Genomic DNA, 12,114 nt, shown 5'->3' with positions numbered 1-12,114 from the left:
GGACCACATGGGTATGTTGTTGTTGTTGTTAAGTTTCTCAATAATATGACAGATGCATTTTTTCCCGCAAACTCGACCTGAGTCGTGATACAAAGAGTTATCCTTTTGGATTATTGTTACAGTCAACTTCGACCAAATTGCATATGTCAGTCTATTCTAAGGTCAACAAAGTATTGAGGAAAATGACAGTACTCGTTGTTACATCATCATGACGCAACCATTACGTGTGAAAATCTGTGAATAGACTACGAATTCTTCCACACAAAAGATTGGCCAATGTGTCTCCATTAAAATGCTCATGTACTAATACAATATGAAACAATTTTCAGGATGATGTTATAATTGGCCAATGTGTCTCCAAACAGGTATTGATCCTCAAAATTCAACGTTAGCCTCTAGAATTGAAGGGTGCACGTAAAATTCCTTTAAAAATAATGTCAATTGGTTTGCGATTCACAATGGTGATAATAAAGCATAGTGTCAAATAATACAGAGATATAATTGTACGTACCTTCAGATCTTTCTCAAGCCTTTCTCCCATGGTGATTTCTTCTCTACCTTGAATGTAACTGGAATTGAAGTTAGTGTTTCATAGGGGTTAAGTTTGTTCTTCGTTGATTACACTGTAAGGGAGCGGCGCAGATATTGTTTTGAAACGGGATGTAGAGAGTTTTGGAAGACGCTACGTTTCATAATTATGATGAAGTTGTAACTGAATACCAATTCTTTTTTCTTTTTTTTTGAAATAATAATTGAGTTTACTGGGTAAAAAATAGAGAATAAAGCCCAAAAAATTGACAAAATAGATAAATCTATTTTCTCATCAATGAGAGCTGCCAAGTGGCGGGTCTTGTGCCCTGCTTTATATAATTATATAGATACTAGTTAATTAACCTGCGCTTTGCAAGGTCTTTTATTTTTATTTTTTTATAAATTTGCTTGGGGTATAGAAGAGATAAAACTTTTGTAGTGCTAAAAATAATTTAACAAAGAAATACTCTAAGACTTGCAAAAGGAAAATAAAAAGTTAAAAGTATAAGGGAAAATATATAGGAAAAAATAAAACCAAAAGCAAATCCAAATAGATAAAGCATTGCATGCCTACCTTTGTATAGTTTTGTAAAGTTCTCTAAGAACAATTCTCTCAATTGGGGAAGAGAAGTCAACATTTTTTTAAAGGGAAAAATTATATAGGTAAGCTTCCTCGTTTTCTTTCCTATTTTATTTTTATTTAAGCCACCTTCAGTGGTGGGGGGTTAGGCAGACCCCTACCTCGTATATTAAGATCCAAAAAGCGAATACATGTGCAAGAGGTATGTGATGCCTAGCCTCTTCAACGCTATCTAAGAAGATGAACAAGGTCACTTCTTTACATTTTTCAACTCCTATTCTAAGAACAACAGTGCAGTAGTTAAAAGTTTCAATCTTAATGAGAAGACTCTTCCCATTTACAAGTTTTAGAGCAAAACATATTAGAAACAGAAAACTAGTCAACAATATCATCATATTTTAGCTCATGTCTCTTCTTTGTCCTAATTCGAAAATTAGGCATTCTTCTTCTATCCATGTTCAAAAGCCCCCTTACCTGTCTAGGTAAGTCTTCATATGATAAGAAAATCTTCTCAATTCGGAAAACGTGACTCATGGATGCTTGCTTGTCTGCCACAGAATTTGCTTCTCTGAAACAGTGGTTAATAGACCAATCAATCCCCTCTAATAATCTTCTGATATCTTTAATAATAGGAGTTAATTGCCAAGAAATTTTGAAGACCTCCCTAATGCATGATAATAAGATCAGGGAGTCTGTTTCAAATTCCAGCTTAGTAATACCATTTTGCCTGCACCATTGGATACCAAACAAAAGGGCTTTAGCTTTAGCAACATTACTTGATCTTCCCACAAGAGGAGAGAAGAAAGCCATAACAAATCTTCCTTCACTATTCCTGATAACCCCTCCTCCACCGCAAGCATCATCTTTAAAACTCCCATCTGAGTTGAGTTTAACAAAAGATCCAACAGGTTTGGACCATTGTACAATTCTGGAGTTTTTACATCTCATATGTTTGTCATTCAAGCTAAGAATTTCATCCCAAGTAAGGTCACTTTTAAAATTGGGGAATTGAATATTGACATAGTTGATAATACTTTGAGAGATCTGAAAGATAATGCTAGGAATATATGGCTTGCTAGTACATATTTCCATCTACACCTTATCTTCCATAATTCCCAAGTAATAAGAAAGGGAGTAATATTATAAATGAAGGCCATGATAGGATTGCAAGGGGTCTGATTCCTCCAAAAACTGAAGGCAGTAACCAGAGACAAACCTTGCCCTCTAATGCCAAAAAGGACACGAAAATGTTTCCACACAATCATAGGCATATAGCCTCTGAAAAAAATGTGATTTATGCTCTCAGGTTGAGAGATTCTGCTGCAAATACATCTAGATCCAGAGATTCCTCACTTGCCAATTACTTTATTAGTAGGCACTTTCTTGTGCAAAATTCTGCAACTCATAAAGGAAATTTTAAAGGGTATTGCCTTATTCCAAAGAGAGCCAGCCATATGATTTTCACTTTGGACTTTTTTGAGCATATTCCAGGCACTCCCAATGGAGAACTTACCATTAGAAGAGATTTTCCAGAGAGGTCTGTCATCTTCATCAGATAAGCAAATACTAAAGCTACCAACAATGGTCTTAACAGTGTCAGGGATATTACCACATTTTAGCCAGTCCCAACCATTGTGATGATAGACATCCTTGATGCATACCTTATTTGGTTTAGACCCAATAGGGAGGAAATGATATAGTGGACCACAATCAGTCCAGTTATCAAACCAAAAAGCCAAATCTCCTCTACCAACATCCCAAACAATGTTCTGTTCTATGTCATTTTTAATGGCACACATTGATTTCCAGTTGTGAGACTGGCCATTGTACCATTTTTTCTTAACGGGGTGGACTCTTTGACAATACTTCATCATAAGAAATTGTGTCCATAAAGTATCTTCAGTTCTGAAACTCCACCACTGTTTTGCAATGAAAGCTTTGCCAATGTTATTGATTTTTCGGAAATTTGCCCCTCCTTCACCAAAGGGAAAGGACAAATTATCCCAAGATTTAAATGTTGTTCATAAATGATATTAATCATGCAATAAGATTATATAAATACAGAATTATAAGTATCTCTCATTAGTTACTGTCTTTGACTGAGATTTGATAAATTATTAATTCTTAATTATATTTTTTAATAAATGGACAAATAATGGGTAGATTGCATTAAATATTTATAGGTGCTGCGAATTCATACGAAATAGTCTCTTTAGACTCATATTTTGCTGTTTCATTTCCTCTTTATAGAGAGAAAAAGTGATACAGAGGCAAATCAAAATACTTTCTATGTATTTAGTAATTACAAGAACGTAATACAATTAGAAGCTTGACTATTCATGATTAATCTATTCTGCCTATGCAAAACAATGCTTGAAGATATACAAAGTAGATCAATCATGTATGAAGGCATTGGTTTCCAGTGAGAAACGTTACGAAAATTCCCAGAAAATCATTTTAATCAGAGGGAGCGTTCAGCATTGGTTTTGCTTGGTTCCAAAGAACCTCTCCAGATGTGAGAAATCTTTGATCAGATTTAAGATTCAAGTTGAAAAATTTAGAGATTTGGGTATGCTAACAGTTGATAACATGATTTACAAAAATAAGAAACAACGATCAGTAAAGAAAGAAAAAAAAAAAGACAGTGTAGAACCTCGGTAACTGTGTTGTTGAAGCCTATACAGAGAAATCATCAAAATCAACGATGAACTGACCCAATTTTGAACAATTGCCATAACAAAAAATATTTTTAGTGACAAAGGTAATGAGTCTGTAATTATGAATGGGGAGAAATTGATTGCTTTAGGAACGTTAGATGCCTTTAGAAATTAAAGGACGTGACTTTTGGTTATTTAAAAGAAACGGCTGTTGGATATATAAAAACAACAGGTAAATAGGATAAATAGAGTAAAAGGCAGAAATTTGACAAAAAAGATAAATACAAACACTGAATTTTTAGAGTGCCACGTCAGCGGACCTATACCCTGCTTTATATAGATATATAGATAGATTAATCTAGAGACTTTTCTCTTATTTAAATTTCACGCAGTCAAGTTAATCCATACATTTAGACCATGACACTTGTTTCTACCGAAAAAATGACAAGCCTTTCTATATATAAACAAAACACTGAAAACACATAATTTTTTATTATTCACAAGTGAATTAAGTCATAAATTTACAAGATAAAAGGAGAAACTAAGATTAAGATGAAAAATAAATTAAAGAAAAAAAAACATATTAATTCACATACTTGTAGCATTGAACCTCTTGCTGAGAACATTGATCTGAAACCAAAATAACATAATAAACCAAAATCCCGAAAAGTTCCAACCCTTTGATCACAAAATAAAGATATTTAAGAAAAGGTCTGAGATTTGAATAGTAATAAACCACCAATAAGCAATATGCGAGTTTAACCCGACCACAACTAGATAAAATTCGCTCAAAATTTGCTGAAAAAATCACCGTGAATGGTACTTGTAGAATTGGTGTGTTTAATTATCGCACAGTCTTTCTCGACTTCTCGACTTCTCGAAAGAGGAAGACTTTAAGAGTGTTTGGTATAGAAGGTCTGTAGAGATTGAGGGACAAGTGATGTGGTTTGAAAAATGGTCTCCCAATTTCAAACCTGATGAAGATTCCCCTATCGTCCCAGTTTGGGTGTTATTCGGGAGCTTCCTATCACTTGCCATTCTTGGTATTATGTAGAGCGAGATAGTCGAACATTTGGATTGCCTCTTACAGTAGACTTTGCCACTGATCACAGAACTAGACCGAGCATGGCGAAGGTTAGACTAGAGGTGGACCTTACGAAGCCAAAAGTGACCTCTATTTTTGTTGGAATAGAAGAGAATAGTTGTCCTCTGAAGGGGTTCTACCAGAAGTTGGAGTATGAAAATGTACCGAAGTACGCAGTTTTTGTAAGATATTGGGACATTCTATTGTCCAATGTAGAAGCGTGGAACAAAAAAGGGCGATGAAGAAAACAAAGCGAGAAGAACAATACCGTGATTAGGGGAACCAAGTGCCAAAAACGACAATGATATAAGCACGGTTCAAGGTCGGATGGAAGACCGAAAAGTTGAGGGCACGAGAGAACAAGTATGAATAATGAGCATGAGAAAGGCAAAAAGAAAGTTATGAATCAGAGACAACAAAATGAGCAAGAAGAAATACAGCAAAAAGAGGAGATAAATCTGGAAAAGAATGTTCATAACCGGAAAAACAAAGAAAAGGAACAAATCAGACAAGAAAATGAGCAAAAATCTGTATCCGTGCTTAAAGAAAGGCTGAGCAAGATCAAACAGAGAAAAAAAAAAGGATGCCAAAAAAGAGAAGAAAAGTGAAAATCAGTATGAAAAATGATTGCATAAAAGAAGGGAACAACAGGGCTGCTGAAGAGAAGATCACTGAGCCAATGGAACAGGAAAGGGTAGAAGAAGACTACAGTGAAGGGGAAATTGACACTAGAAATGCGGAGAAAGATGGGTATCAAAATCTGGAGAATACTGAACAGAAGAAGTACACAGATACTGATATTGAGGAACAGGTCGATATGCAAAAAGAAAGTACTGGCGAAAATATAAGAAACAGCCTCATTCAAGCTGCTGCATCAGTATCTTCTAGCCTTCCTTCTAATATTAAAAATCACCCTGGAATTGATTTGGTAGTTGATTTAAATGACAACATGTTAGACTACTACAATGGCCAAGAGAAGATGGGCATCAACGAGGAAGAAAATACTAGTAACAACAAGCAAGAAGAATGGAAAGAAAAAGAAAAAGATCAGCAGTCCCAGGAAGAAAGTGATGCTCAACAACACTTAAGGGAAGTTTGTGGTAGAATTGGAATTTCACCAGAAAGAAAGAAGTAAAAAAAAAAAAAAAAAAAGTAAAATAAGAGGATATGACAAAGGTAATAAGATCAAAAAAGGGGCTAGCAAGAGCATCCCCCCTGATATAGGCATGGATATGTGGATTGCAAGCAAAACAAGTGAAAACACAAGCAAGCAAAGCAATGAAAGCAACACGGAAGATGAGGCTTCGGCTAACAGCCAAAACAACATGATAGATAAGCAAGGAGTGGAGCACAAAAATCATGAGCACAAAAGTCTCGAGCAAGAAATCCACCAGCAGCAGGAAAGTGACATGTCCTCAAATAAAGGGGGCAAAAACAAAAACAAGAAGAACAACAAAAGCAAAAGAATCCAACAAACGAGAAATCTTCACCCCTCGGGCGACAGGGAAAGAACAAAAAATCAAACTTTAAGTTTCCAATGATCGTGCAATCATCCGGAACATTCGAGAGTTCGATCAAGAAAGGCCATTCACGGACTCAAGAGAATGGTTAATAAACACAAGGCGATATGGTTGCTATTGAGAAGAACCTTTGGTAAACAGTAATAAAATTGAGGGTTACAAAAGATTCTTGGGTTTCAACCACTGCATCTCCAACATCAATGGCAAAATATGGTGTTTTTGGAGAGATGGATGTGATGTTAGTGTTATTCAAAATCATGTCCAGCAAATGACTTTAAAAGTTAAAAAAAATCAAAATTGTCAGGATTTGTTTGTAACTGCCGTATATGCTAAGTGTACTGCTTCGGAAAGAATGGATTTATGGAGTAGCCTGGAAACTCTCAATAGGGTTATTAATCAACCTTGGTGCGTAGGTGGGGATTTTAATGTAATCCTCCATCCTGAAGAAAAGATTGGAGGATTACCTCATAGAAATGCCGAAAGTTATGACTTTGCTGAATGCATGGACTCGTGTGGAATGATGGATATTGGATATATTGGCTCTAATTACACATGGTGCAATAATTGGATCCCAAGCTTGAGGATATGGAAGAGGTTAGACAGAGTTTTTGTGAACGACCAATGGGCCCAAAATTACAATTCCAACACGGTGAAGCACCTCCCAAAGGCTGGATCTGATCATAGGCCTTTGCTTTTCACAAGTAAAAACGATCAAGGCAGTGGCATAAAATACTTCAAGTTCCTAAATTTCTGGACATCTCATGAAGACTTCAGGGAGATAGTTACTGCGGATTGGAGGTTGCATATTCATGGCAACCCCATGTGGAAATTTCAACAGAAGCTTAAAAGATTGGGAGAAAACCTCTCTAAGTGGTCAAGGGAAGGAATAGGTGATGTTCATGAAAACACTGAAATGTGGGAAGACAGGATGCAATATCTGGAAGACAAGGATATGGAGTTGAGAACAGATGATAGTAGAGAAGATCTTAATAAAGGGCATGCCGAGTATATCTATTGGTTGAACAAGCGAGACATGACATTCTTAAATGAAATCGCAAGTGAGGTGGTTTGAGGAGGGGACAGCGAACACTAAGTATTTTCATTCGGTCATTAGGGACAAAAGAAGAAGACTCAATCTGATGAGAATAATGAATAATAGGGGCAGATGGGTATCGGGAGATGAGAAGATTGCGAAAGTGGCTATCAAACACTTTCAACAGGCTTTCAACCTCCAACAGGCCAAGTTAGACCCCGATATTCTAGAGTGCATCCCTAAATGCATCGGTGAAGATGATAATAATTTTATGATTAGTTGCCCTCAAGAAGATGAGATTAAATAGGCTGTTTTTAACATGAGTGCTGACAGTGCTGCTGGCCCTGATGGTTATTCTGGAAAGTTCTACCAATGCTGCTGGGATATAATTAAGGATGATGTGGTAGAATTTGTTCAGTTTTTCTTTCTTGGAGGAAAAAGCGAGCTAAATTCTTTTCACATACTCTTCTTGCATTAATCCCAAAAAGTGAACGTCCGTCTAACTAACTGCGACTTCAAAGCCAATTAGCCTCGTAACTTTTCTAGCAAAATTGTTACCAAGATTATTGCTAGAAGGTTGAATCCTTTGCTTCCTCTTATGATTTCAAAACCAAAGTGGTTTTCTAAAAAGGAAGGCTTATTACGAGAAAACATTCAATCGTTTCCAAGAAATTGTTCATAACATCAAATGCAAGAATAAAGGTGGCAATGTGGTTCTCAAGTTAGACATGGCTAAAGCCTATGACAGGATGTCATGGACCTTCTTAATAGCTGTTCTTCACAAATTCGGGTTCTCTGAAAAGGTAACCAACATGATTATACGGGAGTCTTTTATCCGGGATATGGTATTCTATCATCATCAATGGCACAAGAAATGGCTTCTTCACCTCCTCTCAAGGACTTAAACAGGGAGATCCTCTTTCACCCTCTCTTTTTATTATTGGTGCTGAAGTTTTGGCTAGACTTCTTAATAATCTTAATCATAATAAGCTTTTTTTTACCTTTTTCCATGTCAGACACAGGGCCACTAATTAACCATTTATCTTATGCAGATGACATTGTTATCTTCTCCAGTGGTAATACCAAGTCTATCAAAGTTATTATGAAACAGATTCATCGGTATGAGAAGAGCTCGGGGCAAAAAATGAACTGCAACAAGTGTTTTTTTCTGACAGCCCCTGGAACTGGCCCTTCGAGGATCAATAAAATCAGGGATGCTACTGGATTCATGGATAAGCAATTCCCCTTTGATTATTTGGGATGCCCAATTTATTTGGGAGCCAAAAAAGGGGAATATTTTGAAAAGCTCCTTTCTAAGATCATCAAAAGGCTCAACGTTTGGCAAAGCAAGATGTTATCTTTTGGGGCTAAAATTGTTCTCATTAAGCATGTCCTGCAGTCTTTACCCGTTTATACCCTCACTGCTCTCACCCCCCCTAAAGGTGTTATCTACCAGATGGAAAAGCATTTTGTGCGATTTTTTTGGGGCTCGTCAAACGGTAAAAATAATTACCACTGGAGCTCCTGGGAAAATCTATGCTCTCCTAAGGAGGAAGGGGGAATAGGGGTTAGAAAGATGAAGGACATTTGTGATACTCTGAATTTAAAGAATTGGTGGAGATTCAGAAGTCAAGATTCCTTATGGGCTAAATTCATGAAAGCCAAATATTGTATTAGAGCTCACCCTGTCAGTAAAAGATGGGCTTCTGGTAATTCCCATATTTGGAAATCTTTAACCAAGAGCAGAATCAAAGCAGAACCGAACATGATCTGGAATATCCAGAATGGTGAAAGTAGTTTTTGGTGGGACAACTGGACAGGCATTGGTAATATTGCCAAATACTGTCCAGATTATGTGCATTCAGCCAGGACTCAAGTGAAGGAGTTTATATGGGACCAAACCTGGGATATGGAAAGCCTCCTTAACTTTTTGCCCAACTGGATTTGCCAGCTTATTATAAGTATCAACATAGGGGATCCTAACAAAGAAGATTACCTCACTTGGAAGACTACTCCGGATGGAAATTTCGCGAACAAAGAAGCGTGGAATGAAATTAGAGACCACAACCCGATTGATCAGCTTATCAGTAGAGTTTGGCATAAAAATATCCCTTTTAAAATTTCATTTCTGTCTTGGAGAATGATTAAAAATAGACTGCCTTTTGCTAACATCTTTGTGTGCAGATTTGTAGAAAATATGCCGACTAATTGCTTATATTGTGCAGTACCAGCTCTAGAAACAATTCAACATTTCTTCTTTGATGGCGAGATAGCTCGAGAGTATGTGGTCCTACTTGGACATCCTTTGGGTATCCGATACCGAAGAAAGCCAGGAAAAATTTTCCTTCAAGAATGGTGGCAAACCGAGACCAAAAATGCAATTCACAAGATGATTATCCAAGTGATTCCAATCTTAGTTTGCTGGGAAATGTGGAAGGCAAGGTGCAAATGCAGATATGGCAATCAGACTAATATCTACGCTAGAGGAATTGAGCAGAATGTACTTTGGAATATGAAAGCGGCTATGGACAAAACATTCCCGAGCCACAAGATGGATTGGAGATGGCCTTTTATATGTACAGAGATTGAGCAATTAAGACCAAGAACCATCTGTAAAATAGTGAAGTGGACATTGCCATATGAAGGATGGATCAAAATTAATACGGATGGAAGTTACATAGAGCGAATGAAAGCGAGGGGATTGGAGGTGTGGCTCGGGATCAAAATGGTGAGCTTCTTTTTGCTTTCGCTGTCCAAATACAATGCAGTAGCCATAACGTGGCTGAGGCCATGGCTGCAAAGTATGCTGGACAGTGGATAAAAGAAAGAAATATCAACAAATGCATCCTTGAACTAGACTCAATGCTTGTAACAAATCTGCTGATGCAAAACAATGCCAGCAACCTCAAGTTGAAGCCTATTATTGAGGATATTTTGACACTCATTAAAGGCAAACAAGTGACCATCAACCACTGCTATAGAGAAGCTAATAGAGTGGCGGACTATTTTGCAAAGCTTGCTACTACGTTGGTTGAGCCTATGACTATTCAAGAGGAAAATCATCTGCCTAGAGGAGCTGTTGGGATGTTCATTTTGGACAAAAGACAACCGCCAAAGTGTGAGATTAAGGTATGACAAAGCCAATTTTTTTGTTAGCTAGCCTTATAAAGATCGGTTGATCCCTGGGAATGCAGATGATGTTGATCCCAGCTTCCCTTTTTTGTGTTGATTGGCTACAATCAGCTGTTGTATATAAGGGGTAAGGTCTAGTCCCCCCCAGTTTCCAATAATAATATGCAACTACCAGGACTCAACCTGGGAATTTAAAAAAAAAAAAACATAGTAACAACTGAAATTTTTATTTGTACATAACATCAATAAAGAAAACCAAAAGAGGACAGAAGTGGGTAAATTATTACCTTACAAATACAGTTTCATAATCAAAAACGATAAATTGGTGGCTTAAAGTCTTCGTGTAGATTCTTGTCTCTTTGAATCTCTTTCTAGCGGCTCTCACACTTGTTGGTAGGCAGTGGTTTTTCATCATCAAAATATCACGAAAAGTTAGAGGTCGCTTCTTTCCTCGATAAACTATTGTGGAAGAAAAATAGAAAATTGGGGGAAAAAAAAGAAGCTAAATTGGCTCAACATATGTAGCATTAATATAAAAAATATGATAAAGCGTTATCCAAAAACTAAATAAGTATACAATTTACAACCTTGTTACAAAGTTACAATGTAATATGAAGTTGTAAATATTCGAATATAAAAAAGATAAGAAATTAACAACCAAATATGTCGTTCATGTTTACACTGCATACGACATATCCATTATGAACTTCACAGATTCACAGTATACCAAATACAAATTATAGTGCATATCTACCAAAGTTGGTATTTTATCAACTTATCTCTTCTTTAATCCTAGATTTTGTTATGTTTGATTGAGAAAGTAGTGCATTTAATGTCGTTTACTTCCATTTTACAGGTTTTATGTTGATTTAGAAGTGATCGGGAAGAAACCAAGTGAAAAACAAGTCAAAAGAGACCAAATTGAAGAAAATGAGAAAAGTGACTAAAAGGGCAAAAAGTGGACAGATTTGTAAATCTGAAATTTAGGGCTTATTTTGTCATATTTTGACTTTGGAAAATTGGGAATTATAAGAGCAAGACTTGGGAGAAATAAGTTTCATCTTTGGCCATTTTTTACAAGACTTTTGGGAGCTAGGGTTCTTACACCACACTTGGGTGTTGAAGATTTGGTTGAGCAATTTCTTGAACCTTTACTTCATTTCTTTGATTCCTTGCTTTGTATTGAATATTTAAGTATATAGTATTTCATTCCAATGCTTGAAACTTATTTATGGAAATATACATTGTTAAAGTTTTGGATTGAAACTCTTGTTATGCTTATGTATTGAATGATTTTTTATTTCTAGTGAAGTGGGTTTTTGTTTCTTTAATTAATCTTGTTCTTTAATGTTTCTTAAGGGATTAGCTAACCCTACGACTTGCCCATTTACTTCGATTTGAGCTCGAAAGAGAAAAATTGAGGTTGGAAAGATTAATTAACAAGGATTTGGGGCTTTAAACCTCATCTAATAACTTGAGCTAGGAATAGGAGAGTTAACTTGAGATTCCATTGCTTATGCTTAATTTCATACTCTAAGGCTTGGAGAAGCTTAGAGTGAAATTCATTGATTTGGTCC

This window comes from Lycium ferocissimum, chromosome 4, assembly GCF_029784015.1.
Source record: "Lycium ferocissimum isolate CSIRO_LF1 chromosome 4, AGI_CSIRO_Lferr_CH_V1, whole genome shotgun sequence".
In the NCBI taxonomy this organism is placed as follows: Eukaryota; Viridiplantae; Streptophyta; class Magnoliopsida; order Solanales; family Solanaceae; genus Lycium; species Lycium ferocissimum.
Note: the sequence above shows the minus strand (reverse complement) of the source record.